Source organism: Sapajus apella, unplaced genomic scaffold (assembly GCF_009761245.1).
Source record: "Sapajus apella isolate SASKATOON/1434 unplaced genomic scaffold, GSC_monkey_1.0 scaffold16, whole genome shotgun sequence".
NCBI lineage: Eukaryota > Metazoa > Chordata > Mammalia > Primates > Cebidae > Sapajus > Sapajus apella.
The window spans coordinates 17,441,473-17,455,432 of record NW_022436956.1 but is presented as its reverse complement, the minus strand read 5'-3'; the positions used below and the strand labels follow the sequence as shown (position 1 = coordinate 17,455,432).

The window sequence follows — 13,960 nt, the reverse complement described above, 5'->3', positions numbered from 1 at the left end:
TGGAAGAGGAGACCAGATACATCGCTCGTCTGTTACATGCCTACCCATGATAAACAAGGTAGCAACTCCATCTTGCAAACACACACACTGATATGCACATTAAGCAATTCTGTCATCTTTGTACACTCTGGCGATACTTCCAGACCTTAGAGGGTCCCAGTACAAATCTACCCTGTTGAGAATGAGACAGACTCCCTCACCCTGCAGCAGGATGCTTCTTGAGATCCAGGTCCCTGGTCCCATTAAGGCTACAAGTGGCATCTGTAAGAAATACCCAGGGCATTCGGCTCCATGATTTCCAAGGTCCGTTGTAGCCCTGACAAACCAATTCTACCACTTGCGTGTGCCACCTGGGAACTTGGGTGTGTAAGAGGGAGGGGGAAATAGAGGAGGGGCAGAACAGGGGAGAGCATTGTTTCAGGGTATGTCGGAGCAAAACTAGGTGCTTCTAAAAGTCAAAGCAAGAAGGCAGCAGCTGGCGACCCTTCCCCACCCTCTGCCCAGGACACCCTCTGTTCTCCAGGCCCCAAGGGAGGCCCCCATCCCCAGGGCTGGAAGGCAGGTAGGGGATCACCTTTCTCTCTCAGGTTTCCGTGTTCACTGTGACCTCGACTCCCAACTTTCTCTTGTAACGTGAGCTGGAGCTGGAAGTAGGCCTCTCCATGGGGGTGATCATCTAGGCCTCTCAAGGCCACCCATCCCCAAATCACTTTTCCCTGCTCAGTGGGACCACTCTCTTTTCTACAGGCTGCAGACACTGACTGACTACCCCTCTGGGTGGAAGGACCAAAGGCTGCCGGAACACTCCTGCACCCCCAGCCACAGGGAGCAGCAGAACAAGAAGGCCTCACAGCCCCATAAATACTCCCAGTATTCTTAATTTTCAGTGGCCTCATGCTGAGTCTCCAGGCCCTCATTAAACTGGGAAACAGATTACAACAGGATCCTGTGGCAGACACATTTCTTCTCCTCCTGTATTTATACCACTTTTAATTGTTATTTTACAACAGTTGAGAGCCCCACGCCCTGCTCAAGGTAGCCCTGGAAGAGGCGGCAGGAGATAAATAGGGCACAGAGGGCATGGCTGAGCACCCGGCCCCTCCCATCTCCATCAACAATCACTCCAGAATCAGCCCCCAGACCTCACTGTCACCAACAACCTCCTAACTCCGCACTCCCAGTTCCCCTGCCCTAGACTATCATAGCTGGATGCAAAGCCCACCTCTGCCCTCCTAGAACTTTGCACCTAGTGTGGAAATGGTCTGTTTTCTGATGAAACATATCATGCATACAGAAAAGCATAAAAATAATGGAGAGAGACTCATGTTTCTTTTGGCATATTCTCTTCGGATCGTTTTTAGAAGAAACATTTTAAGAAAGAAGACATTCTGAAAACAGTTGTATTTCCCTCCACCAGACCATTGCCTCCTCCTCAGAGGTAAGCTCTACCCTGAATATGGTGTTTATCATTTCCATGCATGTTTTTATACTCTTGCTACATATGTATGCATCCAGAAACAATACAGAGGACTGTTTTGCATGTTTTCAAACTTTGTACAAATGGTACCATAATGTATGGTATCCTTCTGCAATTTGCTTTTTTCTATTCAGCATTTTCTTCATGAGGTGTCCACGCTGATTTGTAAAGCCCTGGCTCATGCACTTCTCCTGAAGCATAGCATTTCATTGTGTGACCGTAACAGATTTAATTTATCAATATTGGTTTCCAATTTTTTTTGCTATCACAAACGTGGCTACAGTAACTTTTCCTGTCCATGTCTCTTTGTGCACATGTGTGAGTTTCTTTAAGGAATTTCCATTTTGGGGCTCTTTCTTATCTCTCTCCCCTGAAGGGCACGGGTCACCATAGCCCAGTGCCCAGAGTAATGCAGGACACATGGGCTCAGTACAGTTTGTTAAACTGAGCCAATCTGGAAGAGACCTAAGAGATCATCTATTCCAGCCCTTTCACTTACAGATGAGGAAACTGACATCCAGAGAGAGGTCGTAACACTATTTAGGGGCCAAGCCGGAACTAGAACCATGCCCTTTCCATTTTTCTAGCTCTATCCCTACCACACTCTAGGATAGCCAGGGGCTATTAGAAAAATGACCCAAAGGAGAGAGGGGCATAAAGAGGTCACACCTAGATACCTGGCCTCTACAGGGGGGTCTCATACCTGGACACTCACCCAATAAAATGAAGCCTCACACTTGGACACACAGCCAACCAAGGAGACCTCATACCTGGACACCCAGCCCCCAGGTGAGGCCTCACACCTGGATTCACCTTCCAGAGGAGGCCTCACACCTGGACACCCAGCCCCCAGAGGAGGCCTCACACCAGGACACCCAGCCCCCAGAGGAGGCCTCACAGCAGGACGTGCTCAGACCAGGGCCTGAGCTCTGGATACCTGGCCCCCAGACTGAGGCCTGCCTTTTGTGTTCTTCCCTTCCTCCTCCTACAGAGAGTTCAGTCCAGTGGAAGACCCTGGAACCAAAAACCAGGAAGCCCCAGATGTGATGGTCTAGAGACAGACAGTGGGCTCTGATGCCACATGGCTTGGGATTGGGTCCCCATTTTATTCTTACTAGCTGTGTGACCTTCAGCAAGTTACTGCACCTCTCTGTGCTTCATTATTTTTCATCTGTACAATGGGAATGATGGCTGGGCATGGTGGCTCATGCCTGTAATCTCAGTGCTTTGGAAGCCCGAGGTGGGAGGATCACTGTAGCTGAGGAGTTTGAGACCAGCCTGGGCAACATAGTGAGATCCAGTCCCTACAGAAAATTGAAAACATAGCTGAGTGTGGTGGCGTGTGCCTACAGTCCCAGCTACTAGGGATGCTGAGGCAGGAGGATCACTGGGCATGGGAGATGGAGGCTGCAGTGAGCTGAGACTATGCACGCCAGCCTGGGTGATAGAGCCAGACCCTGCCTATAAAAGAGAAAACACAAGAAGGTGGGGATGATAACAATTCAAATAATGATATTGGGAAGACTAAAAGAGTCAGTTACATCAAGCTATGCATACAATGCCTGGCACATGGCGAGTGCTGTTCTATTCTCCCTGCAAATTCCGCACAACGACTAGTACAGCACCGGCTCAGTCCATACGGCAGGACCTCACCTCCACTCGCACTCTGCTACTTGGCCTTGGGCAAGACATTTCTCTGACCCCCAGTTTCCTCATCTGAACAGAGTGATGGCACCACCTGTCACAGTAGATAAGTCCGTATAGCAGACACGGAGTGATTGTTTTATTTATCTGGTTCTGGTCTGCCAGTCGGACCAAGGGTTTTCCCACTCATCATGGGCTACAGACCATGAGGAAACAGATAAAACACTCTGTCTTTAAAATGTGAGGTTACTTCTGTGGCAGTGCCTGGCATAGTGTCTGGTCCGCAGTCCAGAAGCTGATTAAATGCTGCCCCTGGTGCCTGCTTCCTGCTGTCAATATGTTGTTTTTTTCCTTTCCTGAATCTGGAAGGAATTGCAGAGGTAAAGTCATTGCCTCTGGCCTTTGTTTGCTCATCTGTAAGCGGGGGTAATTGTTCCCATGAGACACAGAATCATGATGAGAGTCAAATTTAATATATACGGGCAGGGTGTGGCTTGTGGCTCGCGCCTGTCATCCCAGCACTTTGGGAGGCGGAGGTGGGTGGATCACTTGAGGTTAGGAGTTTGAGAGCAGCCTGGCCAACATGGTGAAACTCCATCTCTACTAAAATTACAAAAATTAGTCGAGTGTGGTGGCGGCCGCCTGTAATCCCAGCTACTCTGAAGGCTGAGGCAGGAGAATTGCTTGAACCCAGGAGGGGGTTACAGTGAGCTGAGATTGCACCACTGCACTCCAGCCTGGGCGACAGAGTAAGACTCTGTCTCAAAAATCATAATGATAATAATAATAATTTGATATATATGAAAATATGCAGTAAACATAAAAGCATGATACAAATTTGACTTACTGTTATTTTATAAAACGCGAGAGGCTATTGAGTTTGCTTTAGATCCCCACATTACTTAAACTCTGGGTACGTCATGTGAGGGTCCTTCCTCCCACAGGCCTCTCTGGCGAGCTCCCACATTCGCCTTGCCGGTGCCCAGGGTTAGGGCCAGCACCCTGAGGAGGGGCACAGGAGTAAGACGGGAGTGTGGGGTGTGTGACAGAGGCAGCTCTGAAGGATGCCCAGTGATAAATCCTGGCAAATTCAAGGGCAGACATGGACTCCAAGAGGCTGAAGCCAGAGATGACCTCCGCTTTTCTGGAAACATCCTTGATTACTGAAGACCAACCCCTAAGATTTCTTCCAAACCATGCCCCACTCAAAATCTTCACTGGCTCCCCATGGCCCTTTGATTACATACAACTCAAGCAGCATCAATTATATCCTGCCCCTGATGTATCCTGAGCCCAGCCAGGCTGCTTTCCCCCCAAGAGCAGCCCATTGTTTTCAGCTCTCCAGGAGTTCACTGGCATGGCCTCCTTCACTGCCCGCTGGGATCTCACAGGGAGCTTTAACAAATCCAGATGCCTGCGTTTCACTGCCAAGGATCCTGATCTAATTGTTCTGGGATTGGGCCTGGACACCGGTGATTTTTGAAAGCTCCCCCAGGGGACTCTAAAGTTGAGAGCTGACAGGTGTAGAACACTCTCTTCTGCGGGAGCTCAGCCTGCTAAAACAGACCCCTTCTCCAGGACCCAGAGAGAGGTGCCATTTCCTACAGAGCACCTTTTCTAATAAAAGATGGGTGTCCCCATCTCTCAGCCTCCTGAGGGTTTGATTCCTTTCCTGCACCCTCACTGCACTCCTGTGTGTTGTGTTATTGCCTTGTGGTGGGAGTCACCTGTGTCCCACACTCATCTTGCCTGTTAGACACGGAAGGCTGGCACGGTGCCCTCAAAAGTTTCCACACCTCTGCTGACCCTTCTTACCTCTAACAGGGCTCATTAAGTGGTGGTTCATCCAAGGCTGTCCCTAAAATTCAAAACACCAATGTGTCTTTCTTAGGTCCCTTCTCTGGGATGCTGCTGGAGTCATCTACACAGGTAAGCCTCCCTCCCCTTTCCACGGGTGAAAAAAGATGAGTGTGTGCGTGAGTGTGTGAATACAAATATGTACCTATTCAATATGTACAAATTACATCATGCATGCTATTTATACACATGCATGCATATATATTTTAATTAAAATTAGTTTCTTTGGTGCGTGGGAAGAGGAATTTCTCCAAATCCCTTGAGATCCTTAAGCAAAGACCCCTGGGAATCACTGTCTACATAACACAGCATCCATCATGCACACAGGAAGCACTCAGAAAACATTTGCTAAATTAAATAATGAACCAAAAACTCAATCAACGGATTGTTGCTTATGCCAACATAGGCGTTTAGATAGATTTAGGGGATGACATCGATGTCAGCTATGGCTGGTACAGCTACAGGCTGACAGAGCCAGAAGCTGCAGTTTTGTGTCCTTTCCTGGGTGCAGTCCCTGAGGGTACAATCGCATTCTATCAGGCTTTGCAAAATGGTTTTCCTAGGCTTGGGCAGTAGCGACAGGTTCTGGAACATTCTCAATGCAAATCTTTTCCCTTTCTGTGTCCCACTATGAGGGCTGGTGAAGAGGGACCCCAGCCACACACTCTTAGAAGGGACTCCTTCATTACAAAATCTCAGAGAAGCCCCCAGACTCCCACATAAAATGAAGCTCATTCCACACCTGGCAGAGCTCCAGATTCCACCCACACCAATGGCCACCCACTTCCACAGTCCCTTCTCCCACTCAGTTGTCTGCTTCTCAGCAGTTTCTTCAGGATTCTGGCAGAGCCTGTGACCCTAAAGCCTTGGGCATTCAGACATACTTTGAGCCCCAAACTACTCTGAGCCAGAAGTGAAGAGAAGTCTCCCGGGGGTGAGAGGAAACACTTCAATCTTAGAGGCCTTCTTCCAGGCCCAGGACCCCTCCGGCCCCCTATATTGGGATGCAGAAGATCTGTGCCTGGTTCCAACCAGCTTGGCATTCCACTCTGAAAGTCGAGCTTGGCCGCTGTAGAGACCCGTGTTTAAATTCCAGAGGCTTCTGCCCACAGCAAGAAGCCAGGTGGACCACAAAAGCCAAGAGCAGAATCGGAGGCTTGGGCTTTGACCTTGTGAGGTGACACTAAGGGCATCCCTGCCTCTCTGGCCCACCACGAGGGTTGGGCTCCTCCCCATCCTGCTCTCAGGCCCCCAGCCCTGAAGGCCACATAAGCCCATGGCCCTCTCTGTAAGGACAGCAGTGTCTCCTAAATGCTCATACCTATGATCACACCTGCAATCTCACTCCTCATGGAGACCTGGGACAGCTTGTGGACATGCGTCTGTCTAGCCCAAGGAAATATTAAAAACCTACACATAGAGAAACTATATGTAGAAAACAGATCTATACAGAAAACTATATTCTATCTATGGAAAATGATATTTTCTCTCTGCAGAAAAATAAAGTACCTGATTCTGAATCCTCACAACTGAAAGAAGTGCAGCTTAGAAAGGTAAAGACCTTGCCCAGGGTCAGAAGACAAGTTGGGAGCAGGGTCAGGGTTGGAACCCAGGTCCCTGTGAGGCCAGAGTCCACAGGTTTTTGCTTCTCTACATAGCTTCGGCTCCAACATAAAAGAGGCTCCAAGCCAGCCTTGCTTCTTTAGGGCAGAAGGGGAGCAAATGGTGGCTTTTTTCCAGCAGCCACGGAAACAGGTACAACCGCACCCCCCCTTCATTCTCATCCATCCCGTTTACAACTTAATCTAAAGGATCAGTCACCCTCCTGGCTATGCCCTCCCCTAGACATTTGACGAGCGTTGTCTGGGTGCCTACTATGTGCTCGTAGGCAGTGAGGCTTCAGACATTGCAGACGCAGACCACCCCTCCCACTGCTGCTCAGCACAGGCCCCGCTCAGAACCACAGCACCATCTCCACCAGCTCTGGCTCTCACTGATACACAACAGAGTTCAAAATCACAGGCTTGGCAGGAAGTGCCATCTATACATAGCTCTACCATTCTGTAAGCACCGTTGGCTTCTTCTGAATAAATGCTACCCTACATTAAATGCCAGAATTCGGCGAGCAATACTGCATGTTTGCAATGAGATTGAGAACTAAAGGCAAGATTGATTCTGATGTGAACACCAGCAAAGCAAATGGATTTTTGAAAACCCTGTAATTTCCCTGCAACCCTTGACTTCACTAAACACACATTTTTAGACTACAGCACAGTTAGGTAGGCATTAAACAAAAATGAGGTAGTCTAACGATGATTTATGTGTAGGATAACCTTCTATAAAGAATTCTGCTCTGATTTCAGGGTAACTTTCAGTGGTACCAACTTAACCAAACAGTGCTGCTTGCTCTGTGTCCACCGCCGTGGTGTGATCCCGGGGCAGAGCGTTTGCCTGCAATTGCCTTAAATCTGCTGAAATTCACCCAGGGGGTGCTCTGGAAATGCAGCGCCTGCCATGAACTAAATGGAAAAGCAAAACATGACACATGCACACGCCGCCAGAGGCACCTGTGAACACGAGACATTTCTGCTTGACTGAGGAGTGCGGCTGATGGTTCTGGAACCAACCAACTGGCGTGCAAGCGCAGAGCAGCCCGCCTGCTGGGATATTGGAAGGAGTTCTAGGGGGCTGCGGGCATGCTCTCCGGGAGCGGGGGCTTTGAGAGCTCCTGGGGTATAGGCATCAAAACCAGAGTTCCGGTGTATCCCTCCCTGGCTGTGTGACCTTGGGCAGGTCCTTCCATCTCCCCAAGCCTTGATTTCCTTGTCTTTAAATGATTCTTTTAAACCTGTGTCTCCCACAGATGTGTTTGGGAGGATTCCATAAGATGATGTCGGCGAATGGGCTTTATAAGCCAGAGAGCACCATACAAACTGAAGGTGATGCCGGCTGCAAGGCACAGATGGAGAAGTGGCCCAAGCCATCTCCAAGAGCTGAAATCAAACTGCCCTGGGCTCAGATTCTGCCTCGTCATTTCCTCAGGCTATGGCCTTGGGAAGGCGGACCTCTCTGTGCCTCAGCCACACCTGCAAAGTGGGAATAATAGTAACACCGACCACATAGGGCACCTGTGAAGATGAAATAAAATGATGGGGAAAAGCACTTATCATAGACGAGCTCAGTAACTGATCACTTATTTTCCTACCAACCATTCTTGCCACTATGATTATCGTTTCAGTTTCGGGGGAGGACCCCATGGCTGCCTCCGAGCACTCTCTTCTAATCACTAACCTGAAAAGTTGTGTGCTTAATAGCTTTGGAAGGTAGGATTTTCTCCACACTTCAAGGAAGAATACAAGATGTCTGAGTCTGAGGCTCCCTTTCTCACCAAAGCAAACAATAAACAAACAACAGCAAAATTAAGGGTCAGCTGCCTTTTCTGCTCTGTGACTGCCTTGATGAGGCAAACAGTGATTGCTGGGAGTCCCTAGGACAGCTGTCTGCCTGGAGTAACTGTTAACAAAGAAGCAGCTTGGACTTTGGGGACAGAAGCTCTGGTCCATGCCCAGGCCTTGCCACTTGGAAGCTGTGTGACATGGAGCAAATCGCTCGGCCTCTCTGAATCTCATTTTCTTTACACCTAAGAATGGGAGTAGCTGTTTCCCTCTGAGGGTTCCAAGCATCATTAAATGAGATGACATGGCAGGAGCCTGCTGTGGGGCCCTACATACGCCTATGGACTAAAACATGTCTATTGCCTCCTCTCTCACTCCTCTTCTGCCTGCACAAGTCACTAAGCCACACTGCATCTCGGTCCTCACCTGTAAAAGGGGCGAGGTAACGAGGACTATTGTGAGAAGCCAGTGACATCATCTGAAAGCACTCTATGAACTATGTTGTTTGAGAGACAATAGTTATTACCGGACTAGGGCTTGAGCACTTGGAGCAAGTTAGACCATAGCAGTTTGTGGGGTTGATCTTTACTACGTTGGTACCAAAATGCACCTCCATTCCTTCCCGCAGCAGAAAATGTTTACCAGGTATCCTGCAAGGTGCTAGTGGATACAGAGACTGATATGACAGCCCAGGCGCTTTGTTTCTCTCCTTCTACTCAGTTATTATCAAGGAATCTTTGAGATAAAAACATGATGGTGGTGATCCATCTTGCCCAGTCCTTTGTAGCTTCCTCAAGACCATCTTTAGGTGGATCCACTCTCCATCTGTGACTCCAGGACCACCACTCCTAGGGTGGCTGCAGCCCCTAGCTTACCTCCTCTAGCCCAGCACCCAGAAAGGGTAGCACAGGTGGGAGTGGCGAGAGATGATGCCAGATGAAGGAGAAGACAGGGCGAGGCAGATGAGGTCTAAGGTTGGACAACCGCATGAAGCTAGATGGGCAATTTCTCTGATGCATTTAGGCGACTCCTTTCCCATCCAGGAATCTGAGTCTCCTCAGAGTCCCATTTTTCATTTCAGGGATTCTATGTGCAACAGGTTTAATCGTTCCCATTTGATGGATGTATAAACTGAGACTTTGAAAATAATTTGCTCGAGGTCACCAATTAAGATTAGCAGACTCCACAGCCTGCCTTCTTTCTACCACGTCCCACTACATCTTCTGTGAACTGTCTGCTCATAACTGTTGCCCAGCTTTCTGTTGGGTTGTCTTTTTCTTTTTGATTTGCCAGAGTTTTAAAACCTGTCTCTACTAAAAATACAGAAATTAGCCAGACATGGTGGTGTGTGTCTATCTATCTATCTATCTATCTATCTATCTATCTATCTATCTTAGAGAGAGAGACAGAGAGAGAGAGAGACAGAGAGGGATACTGTATGTTAATTCATACAGATAATATAGCACAGCACTTAGGAGCACAGATGATAGAGTCTGAATGCATAAATTTAAGTGTGGCTCCACCACTTACTAACTTTAAGCAATTTACTTAGCATCTTTGTGCCTCAGCTTGCCCATCTGCAAAATGAGGGAATAAAACTCCCCTGGTCTTCAGATTGTTGAGCAGGTGAAACATGCTAAATAGTTAAATGCTAGGAATAATGATTAATAAATATTAGTCATTATTTCATGTTGTACTTTATTCTTTTTCCCCAGAACCAGGCAGTACCTTCATGAGTTAAATGGCTCAGTGACCTCTCAGGTTTCTCTCCACTTCCTACCCTCCAGCCACATTCCCAGATCATCCCACCCTCTCACTGCCCACTTCCCTGTGGCTACACTGTCACCTCCACCCAAAGTGCTTTCTCAGCACAGACTCCAGGGCCTGACTTGGGGCCCTGTCTCCTTCAGCATGCCTTACTATGTAGCCATCAACAGAAGGAATCATGGCTCCTGTGGTATTCTCCTCTTTGTGAGAAGACACTATAGTCCCAAGACAGAAGCCAGGAAAGGAACAAATCATGGTCAACCTGGACTCCTCTGCAAGACTTGGCAATGTGCCTGGCACCCAGCAGGGGTCCAGTCCCCTTTTGTTGAATTGCCTCGGATCTGTCATCTATTTCCCATTAGCACAGGCTGACAATCCCAGCCACTTTTCTCCAGATTCATAAGGAGTTGAGGGCTTAGGTCCCCAATTCTACATCTGAACAGCAGAGAATCACAAGAGGAACCCACAGAAGCAACTTGGCGTTATGGAGATGAAGGACAACCAGGCTTAGACCCTGGTAATGCCATTGATTTGCCACGTGACCTTAGGCAAGTCAGATCTCCCGGTATCCTCCATTCTACAGGATGGTTCAGTAGGGGAGAGACTGTCATTCTGTCATCACCATTAATCACTGGAGAGAAGAGAGGTCTGAATTAAATATGAATCCTGTCCCTGATAATTATACATTCCTGTAATACCATAAAAAGTCTGTGTTATCAGACTTTAAAAAAAATTACAGGACAAAATATGATTAGTGTCTTGAGCAAGGAACCAATAAAGTTCAGAGGGGGTTCAGAAAAGGAGCCCCTTAGAGTGGATTAATCTGAGTGACTTTTAAATCCCTTCTTAGCAGAAATCCAGGAAAGACATCACGGAAAAAGTAGTATTTGAACCAGACTTTGAAAGATGCATAGGCTTCAGACAGACAAAGGAAGAAAAATATCTGGTACCTGTAGTGAAATACAAAGGTGCCCCATGAGTAGTTAAAATCATGTGCTCTGAGAGTGAGCAGCAGAGAGGAGAGAAGATGGCAGGAGAGAGCATTGGTCTAGGCCTGGGTTTCTTTATCCATATATGCAAAGGCTGAATGACATGGTCTCCAGGGCCCTTTCCAGCTCTCACAGTCAGTGAGTCCACATGCTCATAGCCCACATGTGGTCCAAACCGGTTTCCAGCACCACCTCTTCGCTCCGTGCTCATCTCCCATTCAAGTTGGTGTAGATTCATGGGAGCCAAAGAAGTGACCTTCGTGGCAGCCTGAGTGAAATGTAATTAATAAATTGAATCTGCATTCCAAAGCCAAACCAAGATCACATTTGTTTGTTGTGTTGAGATTATCCATTCCTGTCCATCAGAGCCGACAACATGAGCTGAATCCTAAATTCCCAGTTTAGGACAGTCTTTGTGTCTCCTACAGAGCCAAAAACAGAGCCAGCACCCAACAAAGCGTTCTTGTTAGGATGGCTGTTTCGTTCACTGGTTTTTAAGCTGGAGATCTGTTGCCCTTCAGAGAAGCCCAAGCCTCTGATCACTGCACACACAGCCAGAGGTCAGCACAAGGGTTGGTGACAGGTTTCTGCTCTCAGGCAAGTTCAGGAGAGAGGGATAGGCCCTCTTCCTATGTGGAAACCTAAGGACACCCGATTCCCAGTGATCCTAGCCTGCTCCGGAGAGGCGGCAGGAAGTAGAGGAACCCAGAAAACCCACCCACATCCGGGCCACATCTCTTATTAGCTGTATGGCCTTGGTTAACATGCTTAACTTCCCTGGGCCTCAATATCTTCATTCATAAAATTAGGAAAAAAGACAAAACAAAACATAAAAACATTATCTCTCTTAAAGGGTTATAGTGAGGACTAGCGATAACATATGCAAAATGCCTAACCCAAAAGAGGTCTCCGTCTATGACAGTATTATCATTAACTTCTTACTACCATCCCTCTGTGACAGTCCTATGCTGGTTCTGGGGATAAAATGATGAAAGAGATACAGTTGTCTACCCTCCTGCAGCAGACAGACAGAAATAACGGCCTATGAGGCAAGACAGAATGAAGGCTGAGCCCCAGGAATGAGACTGGGGTAGTAATGTCTGCCCGGCAGGCCTGTCTGGCCTCGTGGAAGACGGCATGTGAACAAAGCATAAGGGACAAAAGCGGGGCAGGGTGTCAACAGAGAGAGCAGGGGGCCACCGTACCCCAGACAGAAGAGATCACTGAATCTAATGAGAGCTATGAAAGCCCACTTGGTACCCTGGATCTCTGGAGTCTATTACTCTAGGGAGGCTGGTGATTCACTTCGCTCTCTTAGCCAAAGGTAGGCTGCAGGGAGGAAGCACTGCCTGATAGGAATCCTTACACAACATTAGAGGACCTTTCCTCATGTCACAGGACCCCTCTGGCCAGATGGCTCCTTGCCCTTGTCTCTCCCTACCCCCAACACACAGTGTCCCCAGCACACTTGCAGCCTGGCCAAGGCACGGTGACAACCCAGTATCCCCATTCACATGGACAAGAGGGCTGATGCAGGCTTGTCTTCCCAAGCAGCAGCAGACACATCTGGCTCGCATCTGAGCAGTGTCCCAAACTCCCCACTGGGGCCGAGACAGCCAGTCAGGATGCTGGGGAAGAGCATGCTGGGAAACTCCCACAAGGGGCCTGCATTGATATAATCAGGTCTGGTGGAAATTAAAAGCTATTAGGAACAGGGCTGGATTTATCTTTATATCCAGTAACATGCATTGTAATGGTGATCATGCGGATGGGAAATTAAACCACATCTCAGCTTCACTGGAGGCCTTAATTTTAATTTATGTTTGTGCACAGCCCTTGGCCTTCTTACCCCCACCCTGCCAGCCTTTGAGCGCCAGTTCACACAAGGACCAAATCCCTGGGGAGAGAAGTCAAGGGTGGGAGTCTGCCAGATACAAGGTGAGAGACTCTGCTTTTCACACGCGTCTTTAAATAGCGGGATGGAAAGATGACCAGCTCGAGGGAGTGGAGGGGGTTATGGTAGGCAGCTCTGGGAAAGGCAGCACTTTGGTCTGTCTCTCCAGCCTTTTCCTGCCCTGGGCAAAGAACAGCCAAAAAGCTGGTGAGAGCTTCCATAGCCCACTCCAGGATAGCCAGAGATAGCCAGGAAGGCTAACCTGTGAGCAAACACCCAACTCACGAGCTCATTTAGGCCCCAAGCCTTCAATTCTTCCCAGGATCCCTCAGAAAGAGGCGTGGGAAAACCAGCTCCCATCCACAGGGGCTGCACTCACATGAGAGGCCCCTCCTCCCAGGGCACCTGTATCCCCAAGGGGATGCCTCCTGGGGCTCAGATTGGCTTACACCAGTCTCCCTGCTTCTCCTTCTGTGTTCAGCTCTTGCTGGCCTGGTGGTTTGTGGAGAAGCTAAGCCTAGCCCTGCAGATCCAGAGATGAGAGACAACACAGCTTCTCTGGTTCTGGAAGCTGATTCTAAAGTGTCAGAGGGAAATATCCCCCGCTCCTCCATCCTCCATTAACCTTCAGGGCAACTTTCCATGTAATCTTCCCCTACCATGAGAAGCTCCCATCCAGCTTCCCCACCTCAAAATACACACGCACACACACACACACAGCACACACACTGAGCATAGGGTGAATATGGTTAGCAGAAAAAAAATCCTATTTTTTATAAAAAATCAAACTATTTGCATATGCCAAAATTAAAGCATATGGCACGTGGGCCCAAGTTCTGGTCCCCTCACCTGCAGAGCCTGGACGAGACAAAACTCCACTCTCTCTGGCTCTCATGAAGTCCTCCATGATCATGTTAGTTGGATTCCCGTGCTTGGG

At 48.5% G+C, this 13,960-nt stretch overlaps 1 protein-coding gene across 1 annotated transcript in view; it reads right to left on the bottom strand.

Annotated features, from left to right (window-relative positions):
• The window catches only part of DSCAML1 (DS cell adhesion molecule like 1), a 363,815-nt gene that overhangs the window by 326,480 nt on the left and 23,375 nt on the right, over positions 1 to 13,960 (bottom strand).